The sequence below is a fragment of the Rhipicephalus microplus genome, chromosome 6 (genome assembly GCF_043290135.1).
Source record: "Rhipicephalus microplus isolate Deutch F79 chromosome 6, USDA_Rmic, whole genome shotgun sequence".
NCBI classification, from domain to species: domain Eukaryota; kingdom Metazoa; phylum Arthropoda; class Arachnida; order Ixodida; family Ixodidae; genus Rhipicephalus; species Rhipicephalus microplus.
The window spans coordinates 196,273,056-196,287,377 of NC_134705.1; the positions used below are offsets into that span (position 1 = coordinate 196,273,056).

The 14,322-nt window shown below is 45.0% G+C and overlaps 1 long non-coding RNA gene across 1 annotated transcript; it reads left to right on the forward strand.

The window, feature by feature from the left end:
- The first annotated feature begins 2,613 nt into the window (after positions 1 to 2,613).
- Positions 2,614 to 8,156, forward strand: LOC142765784 (uncharacterized). The gene is made up of 2 exons (XR_012884397.1): positions 2,614 to 2,977; positions 5,643 to 8,156. It is a non-coding gene; the product is annotated as an uncharacterized LOC142765784 (long non-coding RNA).
- The last annotated feature ends 6,166 nt before the right edge of the window (positions 8,157 to 14,322 follow it).

Below are 14,322 nucleotides of genomic sequence, written 5' to 3' on the forward strand. Positions count from 1 at the left end.
CTGCCAATACTTTTAAGGAATTCATGTGTTGCACACATGGTGTAAAAATATACAGGTGCTGATGTTCTCCTCGCAACGCGTCAAAAAGCGCAATCAGTTATTTAGCAGCTTCAGCGGTGCCTTCTTAGATGGCGCTACGACGAGCGGGGTCAGCCATCTTGGCGGCACGCTTGGCAGAAAAGTGCATGCTGCACATCCTTTTGTTTGCTCGTGTGACCACGCTGTTTTGAAACCAGGCTTGTTTTTTGTTCGCGAGTGTTGAATGCGATTACATCGATGAAGGGGACATCAAACTGCCTAGGGGTTCCTGCAATGGGTAGAACGTGTTTTGTACTTAACTGCCGTTCTGGCTATCGTACTTGTGCGGAGCACGTGCCTCTCTTCGAAGCGCCATCTGAAAGTGATTCTTGGCATTAATATGTGAATTCTCATAGTAACATTTAGCCATGAACAGCCGTATTGCTTTAGTGTGCTGTTTATAAAAATACTTGCGTGGTTCAAATGTTTATATATTTCGCGGTACAACTTCATTTCTCTTGTGCGCCTGATATGGAATAATTGTGCGTTTCAAATATTTATTTATATCGCCTTCACGTCGAACAAGTGCAACTATGGTTCAACGATTTCTCGTGTAAATGAAAGCAGCGATGCGCATGAAATTCGTTTCTGGTGCAGTAACTATCCTTCTTTAATAGGCCGTGACCTCTCAGACGTATCGACACACTCATTCATCGCCTACGACTCGGAACTGCTTACACAAAGCACTTCCTACTTATATTCAGCGTGGAACATCGTCAGCATGTTCGTGCGGCCACGACGACGAGGATATCTGTCACCTCTTGCTCGACTGTCCGAAACACGGCACACACCGCAGGCGACCAGAACAGGAACGCCATAAGTTAGATCCCGAGCGGCCATTTGCGTTGTATAAAATACTAGATCCATGGCCATCCAAAACAAATGGCAAAGCAATGAAGGTGCTGCAACACTTCTTCGAAGAAACGAAGATTTGTGACGACTATGCTGAGCGGACAAAACTTAAAAGTGAACGTGACGTCTACGTGTTTGTTCTGACCATCGTAGAACTTTTGCTCTCAACCATACAGGATTGTATATATGTATATATGCTATTTTTTATTATTTTTCTTTATTTGTACCAATCAAGTGAAAAGTGGTAGCCGTCGCCAAGTAACGGTGACAAAATCTTCTTCGTTTATTTTCTATTTCAATAAAAAAGGAGGGGTCACAATTAGAACGGCGGGGGGGGGGGAAGGCACCACGGTGGTCTAAAGCTAAGGTACTCGGCTGCTGACCCGCAGGACGCGGGTTCGAATTCCGGCTGCGGTGGCTGCATTTCCGATGGAGGCGGAAATGTTGTAGGCCCGTGTGCTCAGATTTGGGTGCACATAAAAGAACCCCATATGGTCGAAATTTCCGGAGCCCTCCTCCACTATGGCGTCCGTCATAATTATATGGTGGTTTTGGGACGTTAAACCCCACATATCAATAAATAAATAAATAAATTAGTATCGGGCCTTACGCGCCAAAAACACGATTTGATTACGAGGAACGTCCCAGTCGAGAGCTCCTTAATAATTTTGACCATCCGGGGTGTTCAACATGCGCCTGCATCTAAGAACGTGGGAGTTCCTTGCAGTTTTCACCACAAGGAGATATTTTGTTGGAGGACTAGCACGTTGGATAACGTTGTTTTTAATTGTTTTTCTCTTCATTGAGAAATGCTTTAAACGGAAAAAAATACAAGTGTAGGCGAGTGGAACTTAGCTTTGAGCACTGCCCGATCGATTCGTGTTGACAACTTCGACAGCCTACGCAATAAATTTTCGTATTAACGAATGCTTAAACCTGGTGAAGCTTCATCTTTTAATCTGTAATTGACAAATTTACTTCGCAGAGTTAGCCACGGCACTAGGAACGATAACGTTGGGCACGCAGAGGAATTTCAATGCACCAGCACTGCTTCTTTGGGTACGTTGGCCGTGGCGCCATCTGACGACTAACAGCAGAGGGTGCCCGCGAGACTGCACATTATCTAACCGCTCAGTGTCAACACCTGATTTTTCTTGTACCATGTGCGAAGCGTATACGCATACGCATGCCAAAGGGATCACGCCGAAAAGCGTATGTGTGTGTGTGCATGCTGGAAGGCGTATGTGCATGCGCACGTCTGAAATTGTGTGCGCCTGCGCATCCCGAAAAGGGCGTGCTGGCATGCCAGAAAATACATGCTCCTGCACATTCCAAAAAGCGTGCGCGCCTGCGCACGTCTGAAAGTGCGTGCGTCTGCGCATAGTGAAAAAGGCGTGCGCCAGCGCATGCCAGAAAATACATGGACTCGCCAGTGTGTTTATTGTTAAAAATGCACACTTCCAACTTAACTCAAACGCGTATGAGCGAGATTACGAGAAAAATTTAAGAACAGTATGAGTAAAAAAGTGTACAGGAAAGTAAGATCGACCGTGTGCTCGAGAGTGTGCAAAACAATAAAGTAGCATCGAAAAAAGTGAATTATTTGTCGGTTAATTCTTTCGATGGCTCACTTAATCTGCACGTCTCTCCAGGAAAAGGCTTTGTGTACATTGCCTCTTCAGATGGCTCCGTGACGCGCCGCTAGGAAAAAAAGCCAGGATTTCTGTCAACAACATCGATAAGCGTGGCAGTGCGGTGGTGGTCAAGGATCGCTCTTTTTGCGACGCTTCGCCGGTGGTGACCGATCGAAGTCCCCAACCGGCCCTCGCCTTGCTACAAGTGCGCTTCTTGTCTCTTCCAGCACGACGACTTCATCACGTACTCCTTCCTCTGGATATGCCAGCCGCCGAGGTCGACCCAGAGGACGCGGGGATTGCCGCACTTGCGGCGGCAATTCGTGCAGTGCTTGCTTGTGCTCCTGTCAGCTTACTCTCCGGTGCGTGGATTGTGTGCCGCGGCTCTCGCTGCACACGAAGTGATCGTCCCGGTGAGTTAGACGGATCTATTACCACATCGAGGCCATCTGGACTACCAACAGTGACCCCGTCCTTGTGCCGACCTGTTGAGGTGTCATCTTAAAGATAGACAGTTACGGGCGGCACTTTCGTTTTCCTTTTCCTAACCACTTAGGTTATTTTTTGTGGCAAAAGATCTGTTTAAAGTAGGTTTGTGCGAATATTCGAAAAAAATATTATTGTATGTCAATCCACTCCGATTCAAATCTAAATTGTTGAAAATTTCTAAGTGGACCAATCATCTTAGGGCGATTGTTTCATTTAGGCAGCAATAATGTGTTGAATTATTTCCGTTCACTGCGAGCCTACTGTCTACGTAGTTTGTCTTTAAAATAATGAGAATGGGTCTGTTAAAACGAATTGATTGAGCTGGCTGATGCATCACAAAATTAATTGAAATGGTATTCTTGGGCATGGATACACTACTGCCAATGCGATTCCCACACTTCAAAGGCGGCTTGAAAGTCAGATACCGTGATTTTTCTGGCACTGATAGGCCCGGTAAATAGTGGAAACATCGTCGAAAAAGATTTTGATATTAACAAACCGCGGTTTCGCAACAGTAAGAAGCCTGGTGTGAACCAGGCAGGCTTGTTCTAGTTCGCAACGGTCAAGAAAAGCCTGAAAATCAGCTTCGATTGTAGTCCCAGCATTTAATGGGCTATCAGTATGTGAAGTTGCTGGACTTGACTTTTAAAGAGTCTTTGCAGTATGAGATTTGCGTTGGTCCCCTCGGGCATGTATGCACCACTTCCATGCTGAAGGACTTGCTGTGCTAATCGGATCGGTCAATTCTCTTTAACAGACTAAGTAACGAGACTTTTAATAAATGATTTGTTACTTTATGAGAATTTTATTACCGCATGTCCTATTTTAGTCTAGTGGGACTGCCACTTGAGCTGGTTGTTATGGATTCAAAATTCTGAAGCAGTACTACGAACTAGGGCTAAATCGTGGAAGCACACATGAAACGTAAGTACATGAATGGGTATAGGGCTATTTTATTTCGCTGTTCTTTATCTGTGTGTAGCCACGTGTGGGTACATATGTTTCACGCATGTAAATATTAGGAGTTCGGAGTAAAAGGCAAGAGTAAGTTGACAGTTTGGGGCTTGTTTTTCGTGAGTTTCTGAGATTTTTCTTTTGTTGGGTCGTGCCTTTTCGCAATTGCGACTGTTATGTTAATATCTCATGTCGCTTTTACTGTCAGAAAATACGGCGCAGTGCACAATGATCAAGTCATGCGGAAATGAGACTCCTTGAGTATGTCCATCAGATTCATTCGGCAGTATGTGCTCGCCACTATCGTTGGACATATATTGCCTCATGGGCAGAACTTAATGCGACATATATAATGAGACAACTTTAAAATCCACTTTAACCACTTCACTATGCTCGTATGGATTGAGCAAGTCAGTTCTGGAGACATCTGAACATGGGACAAAAGCTCCACTGTGGAACTGCATTTCTGCTGTTATAGAACTGTGTAGTTCGCCAGAGCCCCCAAAGGCTTTTCAGACTTTGCAAGTAGTTCGTAAAAGTTTGCAAAGGCTTTTCAGACTTTGGAAGCTTTGCTATAGGCTAAGCAGACATTTCTATTTGTCATGTGTAGCGTTCCCCATAAACGCGGTGTTATGTGTACCTTGTCAAACAAATCTAATAGTCAATTAGGGCAAATAAAGTGTTGAGGACACATGTTCTTAACTGTAGTGTAATAAAAATTGAAAGGAATAAGTGAACAAAGAAAGCCGACATTTAGTCGTATCTGAACCTTCAACCTTCAAATTGCCCGTATAAGGCTCTACCAACCAAACCGTGGCGATAGGTGCATCCCCATCCACTTTTTTGTGTGTTCTTTCTGTAGATTGAATCCCTGAAACTGTTAGCTAGCGCCACTTGCAGCCAAGTTGGAGAGTGGGGAACTTTACCACGGTATGACACGCCACCTCTGCAAGAGGTGGCTGATGACCAACAAAACCTTATATGCTAACCTAAGATGTTAACTCTACTTACTAGGGCAAGGTTCCCACTACAACTGAACAAAAGGAAACTTTTCTCCCTGGAGGCTTATTTCTTTGATGCAACCAAATAAATGCAACAGCCAGACAGCCCACCGAAACCACAGGCGTTGTTTGCTTTAAGTGTAGCATACCGCGTATGACGTGAACTGAAATGAAGTGAACGAAAGATCGCCTTTTTCATTCGTGGGATTTGAACCCACCACTTGCGAATATCGTGTCGGGTGCTTTACCAACTGTCGACAAAATTGAAAGACAGGATAAATGCCATAGTGTGTTAGGTGAAAGCGTGTGGCCATTAGACTTACTATGCCAATACCAAAAGCTGTGGCGGCGCAGCTGTTGCTATGCGCCGCTGTGGCATAACGCGATCGCTGAGAGTGCGAGGGAGAAAGGTCAAGCAGCTTGCACCGTCCCATGGCATGGACAGACAGTCGGACGCCGCCAGTATAAGCCATTAAAGACTCTCCCCTAAAAATCCAGTTTTTTTGTGTTTATTTCTAGGCTAAGCGAAAATTCGGCATTGACTCAAACATCGTGTTCCTCGTGAACTCGCTTTGCTGTGGGTATATTTTGTGCATGCACGACTTCTAAACATGAGACCTTTGTGCCCTTGCAGCTTTTCAACCTTCTTTCTCATCCTGTGGATGCTACGTTCAAACCCGCATTCCGCCTGGCCTGTGCTTTTCGGGTGGGAAAGACAATCGTCCAGATACCGCTGTTCTGCGGACGTGGCTTTTCTTCGTCCCCAAGGATTCGCGTTCTCCTTCTTGCCTTTTGCTTGTCATCTGGGGAACGCACCGTGCAAGAAACCTCATCGCTGTTGCCTGCCCTTATGTCTTCAATCCGTGTGAGGACTTTCTCGGTGTTGCTTCTATTCATTACTACGCTGCGACCGCTAGCGGATGAAGAGCAGGCAACGGACTGCATGTGGTGTGACCCCCTTGCTACATGCCACCAATCTCTGGATCTACCCTGTGCTACTAGCTGCCCATGATAAGCTGGAAGACACCTTCAAATCGGTGATTCGGCAGGTTCTCGTTTGTTCAATTAAGTGGTTCAGCTGAAGCATTTAATATTGTTACGTGTGGGTGACCGAGTCTACAATCCTTCAGAATCTGTTTGCTTCGAGAGTATTGGCGTGTAGACGTCCGGTGCATTAGTGTACAGTAAAATTCTAACACTTCGTCACCTGATTGTGGTCCGCGACTTCATCCAAGTGGTCGTCACATACTACAGTCTGTTTCTGCTGGTATATGCATTCTAACTCGGCAGTCAACTTTGCTTTCTTTATTCTTGCTTCGCCCTGTTGGTGAACATGTGAGAGCATCAATGCACCGAAAAACCGCGAAATGAGACTGGAGGGGCATTCGATAGCGGGCCATAATAGCGGTAAACAATAACTTGCAGTCTGATAGGAGGAGTCAGTTTCAATACGCATGGCGCATAATATTAAGTTTTTATTTAGTCTGTTACTGTAGTCTTCCACTTTTTTGTAGAAAACGTGGGCAGAGGTCAAACCAGCACCGTTGAGACAACAAAATGGGGTGCTGCATTTTTTTTCGTGGTCATTTGTTTGGAAAGTATAGTGACTGCTGGTCGAGTTCGTAACTTAGCACGGTAGCGCTAAAGATAAGTCTAACACTGAGAAAGGAAGACGAAATTCCCGTAATTTACGTAGCACAACTATCAATTCAGAATTTCGAAACGACATATACATGTGATATTACTCGTGCTGAAAATTTTTAGCAGGCAAGGATTATCTTCGTGACGTGCTTCCAGAAAGTCAAACTCAGCGGCAAGTAAGTTGACCAATGGTTCTTTTGTGTTCGTGACCGAGGGTGCCTTCGTGTTCCTTTCTGTTATCAGCCTTCTGCGTTCCAATGAGCTAAGACTGTTTCTTGATGCTTTAAAATGTTGATGCTTTTAATCAGGGAATCATACGTACATGCTGTTTAGCGCACATTAAATGTTCCTAAATATGTAGTTTTTTTCGCTCTATTGGTTTCCTCTAGGCTATACAAGTCCACCATTGTGTTTATGTAACAAAAAATAAATACAGTGAATACGTTTTCTTAAATCTCTCTGATAAAACTTTAGAATGCTGGAGAAGCCCCGCCCAGATGACCGAAACACAGCTACCGGTCACCTCAGGAACTATAGAAAAATGAAGTAGACTTTGTATATCTCGAAGTGTGTTCGGAGACAGCCTGTGGCCAGTCGACTGACTATGCCATGCTATTTTTTTGTCTGGTGCACGTGTAGCATTCGCTATAGCGTTTGATAACGGCAGAGTTCGCATTCTTGTGATGCTCCTCCGAATAGCTTGCCGTGGAATCGCTTTCCGGCAGGTCTGCCCGTTTCCTGTAAAAGACAGTCGTACTAGCTGGTTTCCGCTAAAATCACAAGTACTGTTTATCGCGAACGCAATCACTGCACATAAAATATTATTAAAGGTTCGCGGTTTGTGTTCATAATACAACGTTTGGCTGAGCAATAGTGTTCGAATACCGAACGAAATTCACCACGACGTTCAAGTTTCTGAAGCCACCCCAGTGACACAATTGTGGGTTTATATCATGACTGCCCAGAGATAGTTGCAAACGAACGGATGAACAAATAGACGTCAGCATCGTCCTCAGGTTGTACGCTGACGGGACGGCTTTTGCTCTCCCATAGCAGAGTGCCAAGTACTCTAGATCGTTAAGAACGTTTTCTAAACACAGTACGCTGACTGCGACGGCTCTTCGTTCTTCCATAGTAGATTAAGAAATACTGTAAATTGTTAAACACTTTTTTCTGAACGCCGAGGAAGGTACATAATTAGATTTTAGTGCTCATTTGTAAGATTTATACACTGGCTTTACTTGTTTTCGTTGCTTTGTTTCTGTATGTACTAGTTACGTGTACAATAAAATTTCCCTTCTTCAATTTTAATGAAATTTGGCGGCCTTCCTACTCTTGACGTCTGCCAGGAGTGCTTGCCCATTTGTGTAGGCTTGTGTGAATCTTCCTTTAAAGAGAAAATTTTACTGACCTCTAAAGTTGTTCTGTCAAAACAGTTGGGTGCAGTTTTGTCTGATGCCTTATTAGTGTGGCGCCGTGCAATGAAAATAAAGTTGAGAAATATTGACGACTATGTTACATTACGTGTTAGCTGCTGCTCTGCACATACGCTGCAGTACAGTGTTGCTTTCTAGTATTGCTACCCATTTACCCAGTCATTTAATCCTCCACTATTTTTCTCCATTTCATTGGCTCAGACATATTGTCACTACACAGTTCATTCGAGTGCGAGTGTGTATCAGTATTCATTATATCGTACACTCCAGTCCATTACACTCCGCCACGTGTCGTCTTAGCCAGTAAATTGTGAACTCCCATACAGTTACCATATTTGTGTGCGCGCTGTAATTACAAGTTTAGTAACTGTATTTTTGTAAAATTACCTGTGCTGGTGTGAGGGTTTGTGTTGTTTCTTGTTCCAAAAATAAATTGTGGTTAATACGATCTGTTCAAATAACACGTACATTTTGTGTTATGTTATCTTTATTACTTAGCGCTGTCTGGTGTTCAACTGGCACAGCACTTCTTTACACAATCGGGCTTATCGTGCCAGTCAAGCAGCAAACAGCGTGGCCTTCTGAAAGTCGTATATTGAATTGTTTGTTACACAGACGAATGACAAGTCGCTCAGATAAAATGAATTCAAATTTGAATTCGAAATGAATAATCGAATTCAGATCGCGGAGGCCACATTTCGTTGGAAGCTGAAGGTTGACACGACACCGATGTAGTGTTTCTTTGAGTAAGTCTCAAGCGTTGCCATGGCTCTGTTGAACACATTGCTTGCACCGCACAAGGCCCAAGTTCCAATTCCCACTCGAACTGAACGTTTATTACTATTTATTTATTTTTATCTTTCTCAACTTTTCGTTCACAGCCAACGACGCCAACACCGGAATTTCTCTGAAACGAGCTCTTTATTATTCCATACATTTCTTCACAGTGGTGATTGTGTCACGTGACATAAAGATGGGCGGACTCGCAGTTTTCTCGTTGAGGCAGCACAGAAAATGTTATCCTTTCATTGTTTTTTTTTTATATCACGGATACAGCGCAGTTACGTGACCAAAAGGCTTCTAAGCTCAGCAAGTGTTCGGGTATAGCCTAACGCATAAGGTGCTCGCATTCAAAGCGGAGGGTCTGGGTTCAAATCCTAGTGCCGCCATGCAAGGCCTTTTTTTTAACAATCGTACGCTCTATATCACGCCTGTACTGATGAACAGACAAGCACAGCTTTGTGTTTCATTCCACATAGAAACGCTTGCGCGTTTAAAAATGCTCTTATGGGCCCTAATCACCCACGACGAGCTAAACTGTTGTGAGACGTAGCATTTTGCAGGAATGGGCCTACTATGCGTTTCTTCCGTGCACAAGTGTCCCATGATAGTCACCGCATAGATAGTCAAAATCAGTCGAAAAAGTTCAGGCCTTTATCACTCCATATAAGGCACAACTTTTGTCTGACGTCACATCTTTGAGCGATGCGCCTGCTAGGTGTTGTTTCCGAGCTAAAGGTCCCCCGGTAAGTTGGCTCCACCACACAGATACCCAAAAGCAGTGGAAAAATTTTAGGTTCTTATCATCGCTGATAAGGCACAACATTTGTATGACGTCACAGCTTGGAGCGATGTGCCTGTTAGGTATTGTTTCCGAGCTAGAGGTTCTCCCGGTAAGTTGTCTTGACCACACAGATGGACAAAAGCAGTCGAAAAAGTTTAGGCCTTTATCATCGATGATAAGGCTCAACTTTTGTCTGACGTCACAGCTTGGAGCGATGCGCCTGCTAGGTGTTGTTTCCTAGCTAAAGGTTCCCCTGGTAAGTTGGCTCCACCACAAATATGGCCAAAAGCAGTGAAAAAAGTTTAGGTCCTTATCATCGCTGATAAGGCACAACTTTTGTATGACGTCACAGCTTGGAGCGATGTGCCTGTTAGGTGTTGTTTCCGAGCTAGAGGTTCTCCCGGTAAGTTGTCTTCACCACACAGATGGCCAAAAGCAGTGGAAAAAGTTTAGGTCCTTATCATCGCTGATAAGGCAAACTTTTGTCTGACGTCACAGCTTGGAGCGATGCGCCTGCTAGGCGTTGTTTTTGAGCTAAAGTTTCCCCTGGTAAGTTGACTTCAACGCATAGATGGCCAGAAGCAGTCGAAAAAGTTTAGGCCCTTATCATCGCTGATAAGGCACATTTGTATGACGTCACAGCTTTGAGCGATGCACCTGCAAGGTGTTGTTTCCGAGCTAAAGGTTCCCCTGGTAAGTTGGCTCCACCACACAGATGGCCAAAAGCAGTGGAAAAAGTTTGGGCCCTTATCACCGCTGATAAGGCACAACTTTTGTCTGACGTCACAGCTTGGAGCGATGTGCCTGTTAGGTGTTGTTTCCGAGCTAGAGGTTCTCCCGGTAAGTTGTCTTGACCACACAGATGGACAAAAGCAGTCGAAAAAGTTTAGGCCTTTATCATCGATGATAAGGCTCAACTTTTGTCTGACGTCACAGCTTGGAGCGATGCGCCTGCTAGGTGTTGTTTCCTAGCTAAAGGTTCCCCTGGTAAGTTGGCTCCACCACAAATATGGCCAAAAGCAGTGAAAAAAGTTTAGGTTCTTATCATCGCTGATAAGGCACAACATTTGTATGACGTCACAGCTTGGAGCGATGTGGCTGTCAGGTGTTGTTTCCGAGCTAGAGATTCCCAGTAGATTGGCTTCACCGCACAGATGGCCAAAAGGCGTAAAAAAAGTTTTGGCCCTTATCATCGCCGATAAGGCACAACTTTTGTCTGACGTCATAGCTTGGAGCGATGCGCCTGCTAGGTGTTGTTTCTGAGCTAAAGGTTCCCCTGGTTAGTTGGCCTCAACGCATAGATGGCCAGAAGCAGTCGAAAAAGTTTTGGCCCTTATCATCGCCGATAAGCCACAACTTTTGTCTGACGTCACAGCTTGTAGTAATGGGCCTGCCATGCGTTTTTTCTGAACTAAAGGTTTCCCTGATAGGTTGGCTTTACTGCATACAGGGCCAAAAGCAGTCGAAAAAGTTGAGGCTCTTATCTTGCCCGATAAGGCTAAACTTTTGTCTGACGTCACATCAAGGCAATGGGCCTGTCATGCGTTCTTTCTGGGTTTATTTCTCTGATGAGTTGACGTCACCACATTTATGGCCAAAAACAGTCGAAAAAGTTGAGGCCCTGACAGGGCCATGTTAAGGGTGGGAAGGGGGGATTATGGTTGATCTGGCACTCTCTCCCGAAATGTTTAACGCTTTAACTATTCAGGTTACTGTAATATACTTACACGCCTTTACAGAGCCCTCCGGATAAAAAAATTTAGCCTTTCAACCCCCCTCCCCTTCCTTAATTGACCACGATAAGGCCTAACGAAAAAAAAAAAAAGATTCTCTTTAATCGCAACGTTCCGATTTGGAATTCGTTTGTCACGCCCTGTGGGCGAGCGTCTATACCACTGAGATAATTAGAAGTACGAAGCTCGACTTGGCTCGAATGCATCTGAACCACGCGAATTGTCCTAGTGGCGAAAAAAGAAACAATAAGGTGTCATCGCATTAATGGGATTCGAACCCTGTAACTCACGTTCCGAAGGAAAGCGCCTGAACCATTCAGCTAAGCGCCAAGGCTTGCTTGGATCGAATGCATGTGAAGCATATGGCTGTGTTTTACTGAATAAGAAAAAATAAAGTATGCAACCACAGCGATGGGATTCGAACGCAGTCCTTCAAGTTTCGAAGGCAACCGCTCCAATCGCTGAGCTCAGCGTCTATGCTTACTCGGCAGTGAATGCATCTGAATAACATGCAAGCATTCCTGCGAAGAAGAAGAAAAAAAAGGAAAAAACGTCAGGGAAGGAAGGGATTCGAACCCAGCTCTTCTCGTGCTGAAGGTGAGGACATAAACCACTGAGCTAAACAGCACGTCTTCATCGATTCGGATACATTGAAACCACATGAATGCATCGTACTGCCCAAAAAAAAAAAAAAGAGAGAGAATAAAATGCACTCTTTGCACCAAGCCGCGCCAGCCTTGAAACAGCGAAATTGGACGATGCTGAAGACTAATACGGTTGCTTCTTGCTTATAAGCCTTACCTATAAGTTTGGCAGGTTCTTTGTTACTCCTGGGCCGTTGCTTGGCTGATTCTCTATGTGATGGTATGTTGTTTCTACGTTTATTATCAACACAGCGAGGGTATAGTTAAACCACAGACATTCAACAGACAGGGCACAAGCATGTCATACACGTGGTCTTGGGCTCGCCGCCATCCACCATTTGTTGAGCTTAGTGTTGCCTTTCAACGCCATAGCGTTAAAGAGCTCGTTTCGCAGAAATTCCGGCATCGGCGTCTTTGGTTAATTGTGAGCGAAAAACCATCACCTTGCGTTTGACCTGAAAATCGAGAAAGATGCAAATAAAATAGATAATAAAGAGTTCTGGGTCGCAGTGAGGAACGAACCCGAGTCGTTTGCGTGGCTGGTGTCCACACAGCCACCCGTATGCTTGTGGATAAGGTGAAATAACTTCCTCTGGTTGGAAATGCAGTGCAAGTAACTTTCATGCTTTACGAACACAAGAGCCTTGTATACATGCTTCACAGTACATGAAATATTGCAGTAATAATGCCTGGTACAAGCTAATATTGCCATCGGGCATCACAACATGTGATTATCATGACGACTTCGTAGTTTTAGGCCGGTCACCCACTACACAAGGCACACACGTTACTGCGCCTGTTCCCCTTAGGCCACGTAGAGGGTACATAGGAAGTTCGAAAAGATTTCAAGCACTAAGTGATTGAAGTATGCACTAGGGACATGATATCGCTATAGCGTTCTGCTTTTAAGGTCGAAGCTTTTTTCTCTTCGATGCGGAGCGTCTCTTGCTCGCGGGTATAGTGGTGGTGGTGGTAGTGGTTAGAAGAGGATGAGGAAAGAACTTAAGGGTCAAACCTCATAAGCGCGAAAATGCACGCGACAGCGACGAGCGATGCGACGTAGATCGTCTTCGCGCGATCAGTCGCTAGCGCAGGCAAACCTCATTCACGCGACGGCTTCGGCGAGCGAACTTCACTGTTGCTGGCATGAGGCCGTCTACTCGCACCAAAAAAAAAAAAAAAAACGCGTAGTGAGCGGTATGTAATTTAAAAGTAAGATATATTGTTGTGCAATGGAACGGAGTGTGTTTATGAATGCCTTGCAGCACTTTTTTTATATGCACATGCGTAAACATTGCGTTATTTCTTGTTGCGCATACATGACTCGGGCAGGGTCACGTGCACCTATGTAGTCCTTGTCTTTTCCGGTTCTTCGCTATTGGCGGCTTGAGCCCAGCACTTCCATCACAAAACAGCAAATACGTCTGGGCCCCCGCATCCCGAAGTATCACATGGGCTCCACCTCACGTGGGTCTCGAAGGCAATGAAACGGCTGACGCCGCCGCCCGCGCGCTCACTCTCCGGGAAACGTCTTCAGACCTTTCCGAAATGGATCTCGAACTCAATCCGGCCTTAACATTTTGAGAAATTACTGAATTCTACCGATTCAGCCATTCAGTTTAACCTAAAGCCTGTAAAAACCTTACAAAGGCGGAGGACCCGGCAGTTTTAAAATAACTCGATCCTGCCTGTACAGGAAAATGCACGCACTGTGTGGAGAAGTCTTTGGACATCTTCCACATGGTATGGGCATACCAGTCAACCCCTCCCCTCACCCCAAAAACCGAACCCCACCCGGGAGAACTGGGAGGCGGCCCTGCTCGGCTGCTCCAAGCCGATTGGCCAGAAGGCCCCGGTCAACCGAGCCCAAGTCGCATTGGACGCCAATGGGCTTCTGTAATGAGGAGCCCACCTAATGTTTGTGAATGTTTGAGGGGTGGCTCGCACCAGGGCACCACCCACATACTCCCTGTGTGTGTGTGTGTATATATATATATATATATATATATATATATATATATATATATATATATATATATATATATAGTTTTTTCTCTCCCTCTACCTGCGACGTTTCGCAAAGCCGAGGAAGGATGGGTCTGCTAGTAAGTTTTTTTCTGGCGAAAAAAAAAAACGGACTGCTCGTGCTGCAAAGCTATGATGCTCTGCACCAGTGGGATATTTGTCGGCTTTGCCAAATTTTGTGGCGCATATTTGTTCATAATGATGATAGTGTTCTAATAAGCCACACATATTAGTGTGGCGCACACCTGTTTATTGGTTACCCGTTGCAGTC